General features: G+C 37.9%; 1 pseudogene; it reads right to left on the bottom strand.

The window, feature by feature from the left end:
• Positions 1-5587: 5587 nt before the first annotated feature.
• LOC138081562 (U6 spliceosomal RNA) lies at positions 5588-5688 on the bottom strand (annotated as a pseudogene).
• Positions 5689-7691: the final 2003 nt, after the last annotated feature.

Genomic DNA, 7691 nt, shown 5'->3' with positions numbered 1-7691 from the left:
AGATCTTCACGACCCAGGTAATCACGATGGTGTGATCACTCACCAAGAGCCAGACATCCTGGAATGTGAAGTCAAGTGGGCCTTAGGAAGCATCACTATGAACAAAGCTAGTGGAGGTGATGGAATTCCAGTTGAGCTCTTTCAAACCCTAGAAGATGATGCTGTGAAAGTGCTGCACTCAATATGCCAGCAAATTTGGAAAACTCAGCAGTGGCCATAGGACTGGAAAAGGTCCATTTTTATTCCAATCCCAAAGAAAGGCAATGCCAGTGAATGCTCAAACTACCGAACAATTGCACTCATCTCACATGCTAGTAAAGTAATGCTCAAAGTTCTCCAAGCCAGGCTTCAACAGTACATGAACCGTAAACTCCCTGATGTTCAAGCTGGTTTTAGAAAAGGCAGAGGAACCAGAGAGCAAATTGCCAACATCCACTGGATCATCGAAAAAGCAAGAGAGTTCCAGAAAAATGTCTATTTCTGCTTTATTGACTACGCCAAAGCCTTTGACTGTGTGGATCACAATAAACCATGGAAGATTCTTAAAGAGGTGGGAATACCAGACCACATTACCTGTCTCCTGATAAATCTGTACGCAGGTCAAGAAGCAACAGTTAGAACTAGACATGGAACAACAGACTGGTTCCAAATAGGGAAAGGAGTATGTCATCAAGACTGTATACTGTCACCCTGCTTATTAACTTATATGCAGAATACATCATTAGAAACACTGGGCTGAAAGAAGCACAAGCTGGAATCAAGATTACCTGGAGTAATATCAATAACCTCAGATATGCAGATGACACCACCCATAGGGCAGAAAGCAAAGAAATAAAAAGCCTCTTGAGAGAGTTAAAAAGTTGGCTTAAAACTCAACATTTAGAAAATGGAGATCATGGCATCTGGTTCCATCACTTTATGGCAAATAGATGGGGAAACAGAGGAAACAGTGTCAAACTTTATTTTTTTGGGCTCCCAAATCACTGCAGATGGTGACTGCAGCCATGAAATTAAAAGATGGTTGCTCCTTGGAAGAAAAGTTATGACCAACCTAGATAGCATATCAAAAAGCAGAGACATTACTTTCCCAACAAATGTCTGTCTAGTCAAAGCTATTATTTTTCCAGGGGTCATGTATAGATGTGAGAGTTGGAGTATAAAGAATGCTGAGCACCAAAGAACTGATGCTTTTGAACTGTGATGTTGGAGAAGACTCTTGACAGTCCCTTGGACTGCAAGGAGATCAAACCAGTCAATCTTAAAGGAAGTCAACCCTGAATATTCATTGGAAGGACTGATGCTTAAGCTGAAACTCCAGGACTTTGACCACCTAACTCAAAGAACTGACTCGTTTGAAAAGACCCTGATGCTGGGAAAGATTGAAGGAGGGAGGAGAAGGGGATGTTAGAGGATGAGATGGTTGGATGGCATCACCGAATCCATGGACATGAGTTTGAGTAAACTCGGGAGTTGGTGATGGACAGGAAGGCCTGGCATGCTGCAATCCACTGGGTCGCAAATAGTTGGACACTGCTGAGTGACTGAACTGAACTGAACTAATATTACTTGAGCCACTTGCTAAGAAATACATGGAAAAGCCCATTGATCTGCATGGCAATTGTTCTTATAGTTCTTTCCATTGTATAGTTTCAAGAATTAAATTTTGGAGAATAAAATACAATTACAATTTATCATATATTTTATTATTCCAATAAAAATCTCACAATTCAATGCTTTTCAAGGAAAGAAAAGCTAAATTCAATGCTTTTTAAGGAAAGAAAAACTAATAGTATTCAGAATAAAGTTCTCCCTCATTTCTTTCTCAGTTTTCATAAAGCATTTATTTTTCTACTATTACTACAAGTCCCTCAGTTTTCATTAATAATCTGGAGAATTGACAGGACTAGAACCATTTTCAGCTGAAAAGCTGTAAAACAAGGTCATGAAATAAGGAGAACATATTTTAAATGAAGACTTGTTAGTTTCTTCTTTGCTCAGCTATCTTATTATTAATAGTGAAGTGGGTGAGAGACAAGTTGCCAGGTAAAGACCTGGCATGTAGGTCAGATGTAAATGTAGATCCGAATGGGTGTAGATCAGAAGACTGGGCACCTATTCCAGCCCCGCCTCGTAATGGTTGTGAATAGTTGGTAGGTCACTCAACTTTTCTCATGGTCGGTTTCCTTACTTGGATTAGAGCTACAGTTTCCCTAAGAATAGGCCCAGAAATACTAGTCCCACGAGATATTAGCAGACGGTAAAGAAGAAAGAGGCTTCATGGTCAATACATTTGGGAATTTCTACATTAGACAATTCTAGATTAGACAGAGTTATCCTTACCATGGGCCATCTCAGAGCCTTCAATATGATAATAACACCACCAATTTCTAAGAAAAGGATGTAGTGGTTTCTAAACTTAATTCATCACAAAATTACTTCCCTTTGTCTCAGATCTGAGATGTTTACATTGAGAAAAATTTGTGACTATAGAAGGCATGAGCAGACACAAGTAAAGGCCCCCAAATTGTTGTAGGTTCGCTGGTGGCTCAGTGGTAAAGAATCTGCCCATCAATGCAGGAAACAAGAGTTTGATTCCTGAGTGGGGAAGATCCCTTGGAGAAGGAAATGGCTACCCACTCCAATATTCTTGCCTGGGAAATCCCATGGACAGAAAAGCCTGGTGGCCTGGAGTCCTTAGGGTCGCAAAAGGGTCAGACACAAGTTAGTGACTAAACAACAACAGCAAAAGGTATTAGGAAGATGATGCATTGTGCTTTGCATTGCTCTTGGGAGATCAGGAGTCTGTCAGGTAAAGGAATGGTTTGTTATGTATCAAAATATTGCCCAGCTTGGGACTTCCCTGGTGGTCCAGTGGTTAAGAATCTGCCTGTTAATGCAGGGGACATGGGTTTGATCCCTGGTCTGGGAAGATCCCACATGCCACAGGGCAACTAAACTTGTGTGTCACAGCTGTGGGGCTGGTGTGCTGCAGTTACTGAAGCTCGCCCACCTTGGGCCCATGCTCTGCAGCAACAGAAGCCACTGCAGTGAGAAGTCTGCACATGGCAACCGGAGAAAGTCCTCTCGCAGCAAGGAAGGCCCAGCTCAGCCAAAAAAAAAAAAAAAAAAAAGTTGGCCAGCTTGATCATCCAGTGGTAGTAGACTAGTGATGTGGTCGGTCCTCATAGCTCAGTTGGTAAAGAATTTGCCTGCAATGCAGGAGACCCTGGTTCAATTCCTGGGTTGGGAAGGTCCCCTGGAGAAGGGAAAGGCTACCCACACAAGTATTCTGGCCTGGAGAATTCCATGGACTGTATAGTCCATGGGGTTGCAAAGAGTCAGACATGACTGAATGACTTTCGCTTTCACTTTCTCCTCTCTAGTAAGATTGTCAAGAAAATCATAAGGTGACAAATATACTACTGGCCAGGACCATTTTTCATTACTGCTTTCTCTCATCCCCTTTTTAGTAAGGAAAGTTCTGAGTTAAAATGTGAATGAAAAGTAAAACCACAGACATTAATTTGCTGAATTCTGAACTAAATCAATGTACAAGATGATCCATTTTGGGTATAAAACAAGGATTTCAAAATTCAATCAAATTATATTTTTTGTGTATGTTTCTCTTCACACATAAATATGATAATATAATATTAATCTATAAAAATAAATATTTATTGTGCAACCAAAAGCATTTTAAAGTTCCTTGTCTGACTTTTTAAACTTCGTTCATTTCCATGAAATTTTATAACTTAAAAGTTTTTAATAGAAGAGTGTTGCATAAAAGTTTTAGTGTCTTGAATCACATTCTGAATTTGGATATGGATTATTTTAATACACTTTTGCCCTTAAGTCTATATGTTTCAAGGCTTGGACACTAAACACACATTATTTTCATGGTTGTTGTCTAGTCACTAAGTTGTATCTGACACTTTGCAACCCCCTTGACTGCAGCACCCCAGGCTTCCCTGTCCTTCACTGTCTCCTGGAGTTTGTCAAAGTCGTATTCATTGAGTCAATGATGCTATCCAACCATCTCATCCTCTGTCATCCCCTTCTCCTCCTGTCCTGAATCTTTCCAGCATCAGAGTCTTTTCCAATGAGCTGGCTCTTCGCATCAGGTGGCTAAATTATTGGAGAACTCCATTAACAGTATGAAAAGGCAAACACACATTATTTTATGACTATTATGATTACTTTTATCTCTTCTCCCTCACTTCTACATTAATCCTTGTGTCTCTTGACAACTACATTCCTCTGCCTGCCTCCATTAGTATTTCTGCTTTATTTTGGGCAAGGTAACTAAAGGAGCAGGTATAATGGAATCTGCATTTAAATGAACCTAATAGGCACCAAGTAACAGGCCATCCTTCAATAATGGGAGTACAGGAGTTGAGAAGCAGGGCCTGAGGCACTTTCTGTGCTTCTTTCTAGAATGAAAATTTTGTTTTGATGTGGCTGTTTGCTCTCTATAAAAGTACTTATAACTGTAGTGATTTAAAAAAGTTACTTTCTAAAATTTGTGTTAGTTGCTCAATTGTGTCCGACTTGTTGTGATCCCATGGACTGTATAGCCTACTAGGTTCCTCCGTCCATGGGATTTTTCAGGAAAGAATACTGGAGTAGATTCTGAAATTTACAGAACATATAATGCTCATTTTAGAGAATTAGGAAAATACAGAAAATACAGAAAGGTACAAAAAAGATAATTAAAAATTATCACCTGAGTTAAGAATAACCATTATAAACATTTGCACATATTTCTTCCTTTTTATTTGCATATATATGTCATATATATTTTGTGCTTGTATAAAATATGGTTTATATTGCACTGAGAGTTTTGTATTAGTGTTTCATGTGGCAGTGTTAACAAGTGTCTCCTATATCATCACAGTTTTTTTTTCTCCAAAATCCTTATCCATGTTTGTGACTATGCTCCTCACATGAATGTACAGTAATTTATCTAACTATCCCCACGTTATTGGAACTGTTTGATATTTTGCAACCACTATGATGAAAAACCTTGTAAATAAATATCTGTCTACATCTCAAATCAGTTTTTAGACTAAATACTCAAATGAAAATACTGAATAGAAGATATGAAATATGATGAGCATTCTCACAGCTAAGTTGCTGTGCATATCCTTAGTTATTTCTGTACACAAATTCTGTGAAGTGGATTTGCTGTTCAAAGAATATGCAGGTTTTGTTTAACTATATGTATTTTTAAAATTGGAGTAGGTCTTCCTGTCTTTTTCTTCTCATGGTGAAAGAAATACATGCTCACTGTAAAAAATATTCAGACACAAAAAATCATGAAGAAGAAAGCAGAAGTTACCTGTCTTTCCATAATTTTTGTTGACATATGGATTCTGGGCTGACATACAGAAATATGTGCACCAATGTGAGAAGTCATATAGACCTCCCATCATTTCAAAAATGGGATCCACACTATGCAAACTCTGTTATACACTGATATTTTCAGAAAACTTACATTAAAGCATGGCACATTCAGAAAAATATGCACAAACATAAAGTTTATAGCTGGATAAGTATTCACAAATAAACACTCCGATTAAGAAAAAGAAAAAATGTAAAACACGTCACCAGGTTGTATGTTATCCTTAGCCAGGTGCCATGCTAACTCTGCATCATTCTAATTTTACTTTACGTGCTCCTGAAAGGAACATTTAAAATGGGTCAGGAATACATTTTCTTGTTAACAAAGAAGCGATTCAATATATTTCATTGACTACAAGACATCATTGATTGTTAGCATCCCTTTGTTTTATGTACTGCAGAGAAAGAAAGAAAGAGAAAAAGACAGAGAGGGAGGGAGAGAAGGAGGGAGCGAGGGAAGGGAGAAAGAAGGAAGAAGAGGGAGTCAGAAAAAGAAAGCAAGCAAGCAACAGCTGCCAACTAAACCATAGCACAACATTTGTTGATGGAACAGTCCTGTGTCATAAGCAGTTTCCTTTTTAAAAAACTGATATAAAATTGACATTTAACACTATATTAGTTTTGGGTGTGCAAACATGATGACTCAGTATTTATAAATTGCAAAATGATCATCACAATAAGTCTAGCTAACCTCCATCACCAGACATGACGTGTTTTTTTTTCTTGTGATGAGAACTTTTAAAATCTACTGTCTCAGCAACTTGCAAGAGTACAAGACAGAATTATAAGCTATAGTCACCATGCTGTACATTACATCCCAGGACTTATGCATCTTATGACTGGAAGCTTGTGCCTTTGGACTCCTTCACCCACTTCATCCATTTTGCTCAGCCCCATCCCTTGCCCCTGGCAACCATCAATTTGTTCTCTGACTCCATGAGTCTGTTCTTTGTTTATTTTAGATTCCCTTATAAATGAGACAATGCAGTATTTATCTTTCTCTGTGTGAAATAACCAGCTTCTTGATGCTTTTGAAATCCTCTGTGCTGAAGTTTGCCAGTTTCTCCACCCTTTAAGCTGCATTGTATGGTGTGTGAAGGTATTTTCCTGTTTTTCACCACTTTGGGTATCTTCTCTCTTGGGTTCCTTCAAGCACTGGTTGTTTCTTCCCAGAAAATATGAAACTGAGGTCATTCTTCCAATGAGATAATTTGCTTCAGTAATTTACATTTCTGCTCTTCTTTTATGTTTCCACATCTTTCTGTACACATTGAATAATTTTGTTTCAATGCTGGTTATGGTAAAATCTTTTGAAAGACATTTTATAATAAATAATAATTAAGCTCAGCATATGTAATACCAAGAAACTGTATAAGTCAAATTTGAAATGACAAATACATAAAAGCCTTGCTGGAGTTCATTCATACCCAAGCAGTTAGGAGGACAGGAGAATCTGTGTGAAAAATGTAGGCCTAAGAGTCGATGAAATCAACTCTTGTTGATTTCAAATGTAGTACCTATGCAGCATCAACATTTATATAACTGATATTTTATTGGTTTATTGTTTTATCTCTTCACAGATTATATAAATGGAAAAGGAAGTGGCAACCCACTCCAGTATTCTTGCTTGGGAAATCCCATAGATGAAGGAGCCTGGTGGACTATAGTCCATGGGGTCGCAGAAGAGTCAGACACAGCTTGGCGACTAAACAAACAGCACACTGTTCTTATGTAAGTGCTAACAAATCTTTAAAAAGTGATTGCAGTCCTTTTCTAAAAAGTTACCCGATCACTTCAGTTAAAATTTGGAGGAAAATTATCCTTTGAAAGAGGATATAAACTACTAATATGATAAAATATTGATAAATTTTTAGGTTAAAATCCCATTAATTCATGATTTAATAGCTCACAACATGCTAAAAAAAATTCCTATCAAAGCTGTAGGATAAACGTGGTTACTGCTACCACAGATGTCACAGCTGGCACTCAAGTCTGACCAAGAGGGCCAAGATCAGGGGCAGTTTCCTTAGATTATTCTACCAAAGAACAGCATGGGTATAGAAGATCAGCAATGAAATGTTTGAGATGTACTAAGAGCGTGATTATAATTGCAAATTGCATTTAATTACACTTCATGTTAAAAGATATAACTCTCCTCATCTACAGCCTATGGAGTGGAAAGTTGGAGCACAAGATTCAAAGACTTCCTTAATTCGATATTTTTCGAATTCCAGAATGTGCAGAAAAAGAACAATTGTACCCGATTTTACCTCTTAAGATAAAGCATTTAG

The sequence above is a fragment of the Capricornis sumatraensis genome, chromosome 6 (genome assembly GCF_032405125.1).
Source record: "Capricornis sumatraensis isolate serow.1 chromosome 6, serow.2, whole genome shotgun sequence".
Taxonomy (NCBI): domain Eukaryota; kingdom Metazoa; phylum Chordata; class Mammalia; order Artiodactyla; family Bovidae; genus Capricornis; species Capricornis sumatraensis.
The sequence above is the reverse complement of the archived record's forward strand: the minus strand, read 5'-3'. Positions and strand labels throughout refer to the sequence as shown.